Source organism: Sprattus sprattus (genome assembly GCF_963457725.1).
Source record: "Sprattus sprattus genome assembly, chromosome: 20".
NCBI lineage: Eukaryota > Metazoa > Chordata > Actinopteri > Clupeiformes > Clupeidae > Sprattus > Sprattus sprattus.
The window spans coordinates 5931556-5944055 of NC_137918.1; positions in this window are offsets into that span (position 1 = coordinate 5931556).

Sequence of the window (12500 nt, forward strand, 5' to 3'; positions counted from 1 at the left end):
CAAATGCGAAGATCTTGAAAACAGATCGAGGAGGAACAACCTAAGGGTAGTTGGCATTGCAGAAGGGGAGGAGGGCAAAGCTCCGACTGAGTTCATTTCCAACCTCCTGAAAGACCTGTTGGATCTCCGCGAACAGCCACTTATCGACCGAGCTCACCGATTAGCCCAAGTCAAGCCGAAGCAGGGGCAACAACCCAGACCGTTTATTCTGAGGGTCCACTTCTTCCACGTTAAAGAACAGATTCTCCGCCTGGCTCGGGAGAAACGGAGTCTACAATACAACGGACAGGCCGTGCATATCTTTGGAGACCTGACCGCTGGCGAGGCAAAGAAAAGGGCAGCGTTCAACGACGTAAGGAAAACCCTACAGAACATCACGGGTGCCCGGTTTGGCTTCAGACATCCCGCTACTTTCAGAATCACAATGCCCGGCCGCGATGAGCATCGCTTCACGGATCCATCGAAGGCTATGATCTATGTCAAATCAGCCTCGTCAGAGACTCCAGACCCAGAATAGGCACTGCTGGACTACCACGGGCTTCTGATTGAAAAGGTTTAAACTTAATATCTCCTCTCTTTTTTCTTTCTCAAATGGTTAACACACCTGTGAATGCTTTTAATATGGTTCATAGTAGGCTATTCACACATGGCGTGTTTATCCAGTGTTTTATTATGAAAATGTAGGCTTTTGGTCTTGCAGTCATTATTTTCATGACACCTGAAAGGATTTTTTTTTGTTTTTATACAGCTGTAGTTAAGCAGCCTTAAAGCTAGTGTAAAAGCTTTATGTGGGGATATAGAGTGAGTCTGCGCCCATGTTGGGGGGGTGCTGGGGGGGGTGGGAAGAGTGGGTTTAATGTAGTAATGTGTTTTCTATGTGTTGTTCTTCTACCCTCTAAATGTTTTGTTGTGACCACTGTATCTCTATGGTTTTATCTTCGCTGTGATCTTTATAACAATAATTCCCCCCTGTAAGTATGGGAGCCTGCATTAATTTTGCTAGCTGGAATGTTAAAGGACTAGGTCGACCCAGTAAGCTCAATAAGGTGTTGGCCCATTTAGATAGCCTGCATATACAGATTGCATTCCTCCAAGAAACTCATCTCTCTCTCTCAGATCATACAAAACTTAGCAGAAAGTGGGTTTCCCAGACTTTTCACTCTCTTTTCAACAACAGAGCCAGGGGGGCTGCTATCATCATGCATAAAAATGTTTCATTTAAGGCTTCAGATGTAATTGCTGATAGAAATGGGAGATATGTTATTGTGACTGGAACTCTATTCAATACCCCTGTTGTGCTGGCCAATGTTTATGCTCCTAACTATGATGATGAAGGTTTTTTTGTTAGATTTCTGTCATCCATTCCAAACATTGACTCTCACCATTTGATAATTGGAGGCGACTTTAACACATGCTTGAACCCAATGTTAGATAGGTCATCTCAGAGACAATTGGCTACCTCCAGGTCAGCAAAGGCGATACACACTTTTCTTAGAGATTATGCAGTTGTAGATATATGGCGTTCTCTAAACCCGACTACAAGGGCTTACTCTTTTTTTTCTAATGTTCACCAAACCTTCTCTCGTATTGATTATTTTCTTTTAGACAAGAAGTTTGTTCCATCAGTCATATCTTGCACCTACGAAGCAATTGTCATTTCAGATCACTCACCACTCTTTCTTAAACTTAAATTTAATGATATACCTATAACTCATCCACACTGGAGATTTAATACAACTATGCTTTCAGATGATGATATGGTTAAGTTTATTACCACTAACATTGATGTCTACATAAAAATAAACTCCACTCCAGACGTGTCCCATAGCACAATCTGGGAAGCTCTTAAGGCATATATTAGGGGCCAGTTAATAGCTATGTCATCATTTGCAAAGAAACAGCGCAGACAGACATTAAACAATCTAACTAACAAAATCTCTCAAATTGATAATCAGTTAGCCAATGCCCCATCACCGGATCTGATCAAAGAACGCCTACTTTCTCAGACAGAATTTGACACACTTACATCTCTGGACATTGAAAAAATGCTACTTAAATCCAGGCATTCTCACTATGAGTTTGGTGAGAAAGCTCATAGACTCCTGGCCCATCAGCTCAGACAGTCCTCTGCTTCTAATGTCATTTCTGAAATTAAAGCACCACAGGGGATCACCCGGGACTATCTAGAAATAAATGAAGCATTTAGAGACTATTATATATCTTTATATAGTTCTGAACAGAGCTGCACCCCCCTTGAGATGGAGCAGTTCTTTTCAGATATTACTCTCCCCCAAATTGACCAAGATACAATGCGGTCTTTAGACAGACCCCTATCTCATGAGGAGGTTTCAGAGGCTATATCTGCTTTACAAACTCACAAATGCCCTGGCCGGGACGGGTTTCCTGTCGAGTTTTATAAGCAATTTTCTGCAGAGTTGGTACCGGTGTTATTGAATATGTATAATGAGTCACTTGAATCAGGCAGTTTGCCCAAAACATTACGCGAGGCTTCTATTTCTTTACTTTTGAAGAAAGGTAAAGACCCTCAATCCTGTGGCTCATACCGCCCTGTGTCTCTTCTATCAGTAGATTTTAAGATTTTAGCCAAGGTCCTGGCCACACGTCTAGAATCCATACTCCCACATATTATTTCTCCAGACCAAACTGGATTCATTAAAGACAGATTCTCCTTTGTTAATATACGTCGACTTTTTAACATAATCTATCACCCCTCACAGTCTGCTATACCTGAAATTGTAGTTTCATTGGATGCCGAAAAGGCGTTTGACCGGGTGGAGTGGAGATATTTGTTTTATACATTAGAAAGGTTTGGCTTTGGACATACGTTTATATCATGGGTCAAGCTGTTATATGTGGACCCCGTCTCTTCAGTACGGACAAATAACATTTCATCTGAACTCTTTCCAGTCTGCCGTGGCACACGACAGGGTTGCCCCCTATCACCCTTGTTGTTTGCAATTGCAATTGAGCCTTTAGCACAGTCATTACGCCAGACAGTACAACTTACCGGGATTTTTAGGGAAGGTCAAGAACATAGGGTCTCCCTTTATGCTGACGACCTCTTGGTTTATCTATCAGATCCCTCCCACTCCCTACCATCAGCCTTAAATATATTGGACACATTTGGTAAGCTTTCTGGCTATAAAATTAACCTATCTAAGAGCGAGCTATTCCCAGTAAATGAAGCAGCGCGTACATTATCATTCCATACCTTCCCTTTCAAAGTAACTTCTAAATGTACTTACCTTGGAGTTAATGTACCGGACACATTTTCAAAACTCTTTAAAGAGAACTTTTCTCCTCTCATGACAAAAGTAGATCAGCTCTTACAACGTTGGACCCAACTTCCATTGTCGGTAGCAGGACGAATTAATTCAATAAAAATGTCTATTCTCCCAAAGTTTACATATCTCTTTCAGAGTATTCCTGTTTTTATACCGAAGTCTTTTTTCCGTAAATTGGATGGAGTTATCTCAGCATTCATTTGGAATCATAAACCTGCCAGAGCAAGGAAAAGTCTCCTAACACAACCCAAATGTTTTGGTGGCATGGCTCTTCCAGATTTCCAATCCTACTACTGGGCATGTAACATCCGTCCCATGTTGCACTGGCTATATGAAGACCCCGGTGCAGATGCACTTTCTTGGCAGTCAATTGAATCCAAGTCATGTAACCAATCTTCATTGGCAGCTCTTGTGTATGCGCCCCTCCCCTCATCGTACTCAGCTCACACAACAAACCTGTTAGTTAGAACATCCCTAAAAATATGGACTCAAATAAGACGACATTTTGGGTGGCAGACCTTTTCATTCAAATCCCCTGTCTATGCCAATCATTATTTCAAACCATCATTAATGGATAAAGCCTTCCTTATATGGTACAATGCAGGTATCAAGCAATTTAAGGATCTATATCATAATGGAACTTTCGTCTCCTTCCAATATCTGTGGGATAATTTCAATATTCCTAGAACTCATTTCTTCCGTTTTCTCCAAATTCGTAACTTCATTAGGAATATGTCTCCTGTATTTCCAAGTCAACCCCCTTGCTCCGCTTATGACCATATATTAAGCAAGCCATTATCATTCAAGGGAACTATATCGGCCACTTATAGTGCTCTGATGGCACTCTCACCTTCATCCACTTCTGATTTAAAATCTCATTGGGAAAGTGAGCTGGGGGAACCTATCTGCGATGAATCCTGGGAGGCTGCTTTGAGTAGAGTTCATAGCTCATCAATCTGCGCTAGACATGGGTTGTTGCAATTCAAGATTGTGCATCGCACCCATTGGACTAAACTCAGATTGTCTAAACGGTTTTCTGATGTAGACCCATTATGTGATCGATGTAAGTGCAACCCAGCATCACATACTCACATGTTCTGGTCTTGCCCAAAGCTAGACCATTATTGGTCTTCCATCTTTGACACAATGTCAGGCTTCCTGGGACGGCCAATGTCGCCATGCCCATTAATTGGGTTATTTGGGGCAACACCTGAGCATCTGGGTCTAACTAGGGCACAATCAAATAGCATTGCTTTCCTCACGCTCCTTGCCAGGCGGCTTGTTTTGATCAAATGGAAGGATTGCAAACCCCCAACATTCACACACTGGGTCAAGGAAGCACTTTACTTTCTCAAACTTGAAAAGATAAGACACTCTTTGAAAGGATCAGCAAATAACTATAATAAGATATGGGGACCTTTTCTGGATTATGTTAGGACGCACATCACACTATCCCTAGATTAAGTCAAGACACACAGTATATTCCACAGCAGAGGTTGCGATTACAGCTTCTATTCAGTGGTCACCCCGTCCCTTTAATTTGAAGTTTGTTTTTGTTTGTCTGTTTGTCTTTTTACTATGTTTTCTCCTTTTAATTTTTTGTCCACTGTACTTTTATTGAATTGTATTGTATTATTATCAGTTACTACCTTCAATGTAAAAAAAAAGAAAAATCCCAGATATGCTCAAGATGTTATGTCCATACTGAACTGAAATAAAAAGAATTTTGAACATGTGTGCGAATGTGTGAAATTGTGTGTGTGTGTGTCTGTGTGTGCGTGTGTGTGTGTCTGTGTGTGTGTGTGTGTGTGGGTGTGTGTGTGTGTGTGTGTGTGTGTGTGTGTGTGTGTGTTTGTGTGTGTGTGTGTGTGTGTGTGTGTGTGTGTGTGTGTGTGTGTGTGTGTGTGTGTGTGTGTGTGTGTGTGTGTGTGTGTGTGTGTGTGTGTGTGTGTGTGTGTGTGTGTGTGTGCGTGCGGGTGTGTGTGTGTGTTCAACAGAGAGCGATTGAGAGAGTTCACAGAAAAGATTGTTCATTTTACTGCAATGTTTTATCAAATCGGCTGCCTCAGTCAGTCAGCCAGTGAGAGAGATTCTTCTTCCAGCACAGTCGTGCATCAGATAATAACCCATCCGGGCAGCAGCAACAAGGATGTGTGTGTGTAGCTGTGTGTGTGTGTAGCTGTGTGCGTGTGTGTGTAGCTGTGTGTGTGTGTAGCTGTGTGTGTGTGTGTGTGCTTCCAATGACACGGACATGCGTGTTTACAAACCAGACGGGCGTAAAACATCAGGTGTTACAGCCTCACGTGTCTCTCTCCAGTTCTCCCCGTCCAGTTCTGCCTTTTGCCCTTTGCTTTGCCTCACGAGGATGGAGCAAAAGAAGGACAGGAGAGACGGCATTCCCGTTTATCCCTCATCAACATCATAGGGGCCCGCTGGAGACAGCATTCCCATTTAACCCTCATCAACATCATATGGGCGCGCTGGAGACAGCATTCCCGTTTATCCCTCATCAACATCCTATGGGCGCGCTGGAGACAGCATTCCCGTTTATCCCTCATCAACATCATATGGGCGCGCTGGTGCAGGGGCCAGCCTCACGCAGCGTTAAGCGGTTTGATTACCGATCACTGCGGGCTGTCTGTAAGGTGTTTTGGATAAAAGCATCTGCTAAATACCTTAACATCAACAATCACATTGGACACCCAATTCTGCAACAGTTCAGTAAAACTTAACTCAACTCAACTCTTCAGAGACATTGATTTATCATAAACATGCTATGACAGATGTCACTTAACCCAACCCCTTATGTCTTCAGAAATATGTCACAGATGATCATAAACATGCTGTGACAGATGGCATGGCCTGATTCGACAATCATGGCAATCGATATGCAAGTCAGTGTCGTCACTATTTTCTGATGCTTTAGGGCTATCTATTGATATTCTTTTAGATTTTGCTAAACACAAATTACACACTATGAGTGCGCAAAATTGAAGCAATAGGAAAATATAGCAAAATGAACAGGTAATATAGTCATTGACAAGGATAGAAATAATGATTTTTAATTTAAATAACAATTGTCTTCTTCAAACTTTGCTTTCGTCAATGAATCCTGTTTTTATGTTTTCATGGAAAACAAGGACGTTTTTTACGTGACCATATCCTTGGAAGGGAGGGGTGTTTAAACTTCATCAACATCAACCACGAAACCCTCAAAGTCCAGGCCCTTCATGTGTGTGTGTGTGTGTGTGTGTGTGTGTGTGTGTGTGTGCTGTGTGTGTGTGTGTGTGTGTGTGTGTGTGTGTGTGTGCGTATGCGTATGTGTGTGTGTGTTTGTGAGTGTTTGTGTGTGTGTGTGTGTGTGTGTGCTTATGACTCGGCTATGTAGGTCTTATGACAGGGAATTCAAGTTCAGTGTTACTAAAATCATCGTAATCATCTTACTATCAACATTACATCTCTATGGCTTCCAGCACGTACTCAGAGTGTGTTGTGTGTGTGTGTGTGTGTGTGTTTGTGTCTGGATCCCCTGCTGCCTCTCTTTGGAGTGTGAGGTGTTTGTCCTGAGGTCAACCCAGCGGTGTGTGCGTGTGTGTGTTTACGCTGTGGTTTGATAACTCCTTTCATTAGAAAGGCCCCCTGTGGGCCCCCCCACACACACACACATACTCACAAACAGAAACACACAGTCTCGTGCGGTGAGCTCAGTGGGTTGCACACTCAGATCAGAGAAGAGCAACCTTCAGAGGGCCTACGACGTGTGTGTATGTGTGTGTGTGTGTGTGTCGTCGTCCCCTTGTACCAGGCTGAGTTAAAAAGAGAGTTGGTGGATGCTGTGTAAACCTGTGTTTTGTCTGTGTGTGTGTGTGTGTGTGTGTGTGTGTGTGTGTGTGTGTGTGTGTGTGTGTGCGTTGATGTGTGTGTGTGTTTGTGTGTGTGTGCATGTTTGTGTGTATAATTGTATGACAGTATACGTGTGAGGTAGATGGAGGGCAAGAGAAAGAGATGAAAAGAGAGAGAGAGACAGAGAAGAGAGAGGGAGAGATAACAAGCCCCCCACTGTGTTGCATAGGAGTCAAATGATATCAAGTCTGAGTCCTTATAGATGTGCTGCTGAAGAGTGCCGTGAATGAAAATAATTATGTGTGTGTGTGTGTGTGTGTGTGTGTGTGTGTGTGTGTGTGTGTGTGTGTGTGTGTGTGTGTGTGTGTGTGTGTGTGTGTGTGTGTGTGTGTGTGTGTGTGTGTGTGCGTGCGCATTGTATGTTAATATGGAAAAAAATATCCTTTTATCCACTTAAGCTTGTTGATGGCTTATCAGTCTGTAGTTGTTTATGTGAGTGTGTGTGTGTGTGTGTGTGTGTGTTTGTGTGAGTGAGTGTTTGTGTGTGTTTGTGTGAGTGAGTGAGTGTTTTCAAACAGCAATCTATTTTGTATTCAGTTGTGTACAACTGGATGTAATTCTCCTACTTCTTCTATTTGTGTGTGTGTGTGTGTGTGTGTGTGTGTGGGTGTGGGTGTGGGTGTGGGTGTGGGTGTGTGTGTGTGTGTGTGTGAGTGGGTGTGTGCATGTGTTTGTGTGTGTGTGTGAGTGTGCACATGTGTGTGTTTGGACAAGTGTCATTCAAATATGTGCACTGAATTCTGAACCAACAGCACAATGGAGGAATGAAATGCAATGCAATAGCTCTCTGGCTCAGCCCAGAGTGCTGAAGTCTCGTCCTCCATTTTAGTCTTTCTCTGTCTCTTTCTCACACACACTCACAGGCCTCTCCTTGAAGTCCACCACAAGGTCTCCCTGTCTGTGCACTTGATTTGCCATCTGGACCCAGTCCGCCACTCTCCCACCCAGCAGGTCAGCGCAAGGACGGCTGCACCGCAGTCAGGTTTTGTTGGTATCAATAGCCAGGGCACAAAATCAATGGCTCCTTGATCTGCTGTGGCTGCAGATCCTCTGGCTGATAAAGAGGCCTAAGTGCGTGTGTGTCTGTGTGTGTGTGTGTGTGTGTGTGTGTTTGTGTGTGTGTGTGTGTGTGTGTGTGTGTGTGTGTGTGTGTGTCTCCCTCTGGAATTCATTGGTCGGCAGTAAAAAGAAAAAGAAAGTAAGTTAAACATTTGGAGCGAAAACAACAGGCTGTGTGTGTGTGTATGTGTGTGTGGGCGAGGGATGTGTGTGTGTGCACGTGTGTTGTGAAAACAACAGGCTCGTAAATCAGATGTTCTACTCCACCTCACCAACCACCCAGGCCAAAAGGATTACAGCTGGAGAGAGACAGAGAGATAGAGAGAGGGAGTGATAGATGGAGAAAGAGAGGAGAGAGAGAGATGCAAAGAGAGAGGTTGAAGATGGGTATAGAGAGATAGAGATGGAGAGAGGGAGGGAGGGAGAGATGTAGAAAGAGAGGGGAGAGAGAGATGAAAAGAGAGAGAGATACAGAGAGAGAGGTTGAAAGATGTGTAGAGAAGGATATAGAAAGGGGAAGAGGGAGGCATAGATGGAGAAAGAGAGGGCAGAGAAAGAGATGAAAAGAGAGAGGGAGATAGAGAGAGAGAGGTTGAAAGATGGGTAAAGAGAGATAGAGAGAGGGAGAGAAGAGAGGGATGAGAGGGAGAAGGAGATGGAAAAAGTGAGGGAAATAGACAGAGAGAGAGGTCCAAAGATGGGTAGAGAGACAGATAGAAAGAGGTGGAGATGGAAAGAGAGATAGAGTGATGAAGAGAGAGAAAGAGGCTAACAAAGGAATAGATAGGGTGGGACAGATGTAGGGAGCATGAAACAGAGATGGAGAGAGAGAGAGAGATGTGGAGATGGAGAGTGAGAGAGGTGGAGATGGAGAGAGAGGTAGAGATGGAGAGAGAGAGGCGGAGATGGAGATAGAGAGAGAGAGGACAAATGAGGTGGGAATCTCTTGGCACCTCACGATTCGATTTCAATTCAGAGGTCAACGATTCGATTCTAACCGATTATCGATTCTAAACCAATTATCGATTATCAATTCTAAACCGATGCATCTCGATTTTTAAAACATTTGAGTTTGCTACTCAGTCTCAAATCACTTCCTACTTTGTGTTTTGATAATTAAAGAAAATCAACAGATGAATTACCTTCTCTATTTTTTTATTAGAGAAAAAGCTTTTCCTTGTCACAATTATGACGTTCTATAAACAATGCAATAATCAATGCAGCTTGTTTTTCAACACAAAACGGATGTGTTCAAAAATAAAAATAAAAATAAATAATAATTTTAATTAAAACTTTTCTGAATCGAGACAGAATAGTTCTAGAGAGAATCGAGAGGAATCGAACCCCCTTTTCCTACCCCTAGTAAACACCCTCTAGTTTCTCTCACAGGTCTAGTTCCCTGATGAAGTCTCTCCCCCTCCTCTTTCTCACAGCGACGTTGTTCCTTTTGTTGCTATGTCGTTTCTCTTGTTGCTATGTCATTCCTCTTGTTGCTATGTCATTCCTCTGGGCTGTGAAGAGGAGTCCAGCCAACCTCAATCCTCTCTGCGTCTTGTGTAGCTGCCATCACACCCGGCTTTGATCACCAGCAGACAGAGCTGAGGATCAGCTCCTATAGAGGCCCCTTAGATGTACTGAATCAGGATATATGGGGTTCTGTCTGACTATAGAACCCTGTTAAAGTTGGAATTTGGCATTAAAGAAGCTTAAATATGAATGGAGTCCTTTTGAAGCTTCTAGAATATGCAGGAGAGACAGTTAATTTAAACTCAGCCACCGAAACTGCTCCTTTTTTTACATGCTGCTTCCTTTCTCTGCGTGTGTTTTATGCTTCTACATCTCTGTCCAAACAGACCTGGACTGCAGGAGAGAAGATCATATGTGTGTTAGCGTACGGCAGTCCGGGATTGCTTGGGGAATGTGGAAGGACTCCTTCTGGAAGCTAACAGGATATGGAAGCGCACCTTGTGGAAGCCCTAATGGAGGGTTTTAGGATATTGAAGCAGATATTATGGAAGTTATAAGGATATGGACACAGACCTTGTGGAATTTTGCTTCAGTATGTCAGTGTGTCAGATGTCATATGGCCAGATATGTACATGAGGCCCCTGTGTGAGGCAGGTGATCAGTGATGTTCTCCCGACTAAGGCCCTTCACCTTCAATGGCCCCACGAGCCCTCGTGACCCTTGTCATCTTCCTCATCCTCATTCTCATTATCACTCTCCTTCTCTTCCTCACCCTTCCTCTCTTCCTCAACCTTCTTCCTCTTCCTCCTTACATCATCTCCTTCCTCCTCATCATCCTCTTCCTCTTTCTCTTGTCTCACCATCCCACCTGTGCCCCCAGGTGTGTCTCCAGCAGCAAACACTGAAGTCTTCAACATCTTTCCCCTTTCCTCTATTCCAATAACTCCTTCACACAAACACACACACACACACACACACACACACACACACACACACACACACACACACACACACACACTCACAACCGCAGGCTAGCATGCCAACTCGACTATATACGGCACACGTCGGTGACCCGTCACCATGACGGCAGCTACACTCCATCAGACCAGCTCCTCAGCAGCACGTGCCCTGCAGGGTTTGTTTGCGCCAGAGACAGTTCAATTAAACTCTGCTGCCAAAAACACTCTTTTCTCTCTTCCACTGCTTCTTTTACATTTCACTTTTTTTTCCTAGTGTCATGCTTTTTAATCTCTGTCCAAACTTTTTGTGTGTGTGTGTGTGTGTGTGTGTGTGTGTGTGTGTGTGTGTGTGTGTGTGTGTGTGTGTGTGTGTGTGTGTGTGTGTGTCTGTGTGTGTGTGTGTGTGTGTGTGTGTGCACGCAAATTGTGTCTAAGTGTATGGCAGTGGCCTGTTGCAGCAGGAGATTGTGTGTGTGTGTTTGTGAATTGTGTGTTAGTGTATGGCAGTGAGGTCTTGCGGCAGGATATTGTGTGTGTGTGTGTTGTATATTAGAGTAGTGTGGAGAATCAACAGGATACTGTGTGCGTGCTGTGCTATGTACTGTGTAGAAGGGAAGCATGAAATTGTATGCGCGTTGTGCATTAGCGTAGTGTGTGTGTGTGTGTGTGTGTGTGTGTGTGTGTGTGTGTGTGTTTGTGTGGGTGTTTGTGTGTGTGCGTTGTGCATTAGTGTAGTGTGTGTAAGCACATCTGTATAAAAATAACCTCAGAGCTTCAAAGTCAAAGTCAAAGTGTGTTTATTGTTGCATGTACCAAATTGCTTCAGCACAGCAAAATTCCTACGACATGGCCAGCATCATCATCTACGCAGTAGACGTCATACAGATAACATATGCCAAAAAATAACATAAAACTCTATAATACTATAACAATAAAACATATAACATGTAACATTAACATACAACAATTTAAAGAACAACATTTAGCTCTGTAACGCTATAACACTATAACAATAATACATATTACATATAACATCAGGGTGCAATTTGTCCAAAAACCAGAGGGAGGGATGTTTTTTTTTTTTTTTTTATCATGAAAAAAAAAACAAGCAATACATAGGCCTAATTCTAATTTCTGAACAGGTTACTAGGAGATGCCTAATTTAGTTTCAGGACCGCACCATCAAAAAAGAAAGAAGAAGTTTCAGGACCGGTGATGGGCCGATCACGGGCAACTCATTCAGACTGTAAAACAAAACCTAATCACTGAGCGAATAGTTTGCTCTGATGTCGGACTTCGTGTGGCCTTTTCGGCTTCCCAGTTGGCGTTTCATCTGCAGCGTGTCGCCCTTCTTTTATCCACATCTCTGCGAACTTTTGAGCAGGGAACGAGCGCACGTCTGGCCCATTAACAGCGATGTAAAGAAGACCGTTCAGTGTGGACACATTCATTCTGTTGCGCTCATCAGTGAGGATGTGATTCATGGCGCTAAATCCACGTTCGCGAATTCTGAGAATGCCGACAGTTCGGGTAAGGTGAACGTTAGTGCCAGCGATGTAAGCAATGATGGAAATTGATATAGTCATATAATTACCATTGCATAGATGAATGCTCTTGTGTGTGTGTGTGCGTGCCATGTGTATTCACAGTCTGTCCCTCACCCTCCCCCATGGCCTATGCTAAACGGAACCTCCCTAGACATCCCCTCCCTACTCATGGCCTATGTAATACACATACCAGGAGCTTATGTAAGCATGTTCCGGAACATTCCTTGGGGGCTGGTGGTCACCTCACCTCCCCTCCCACT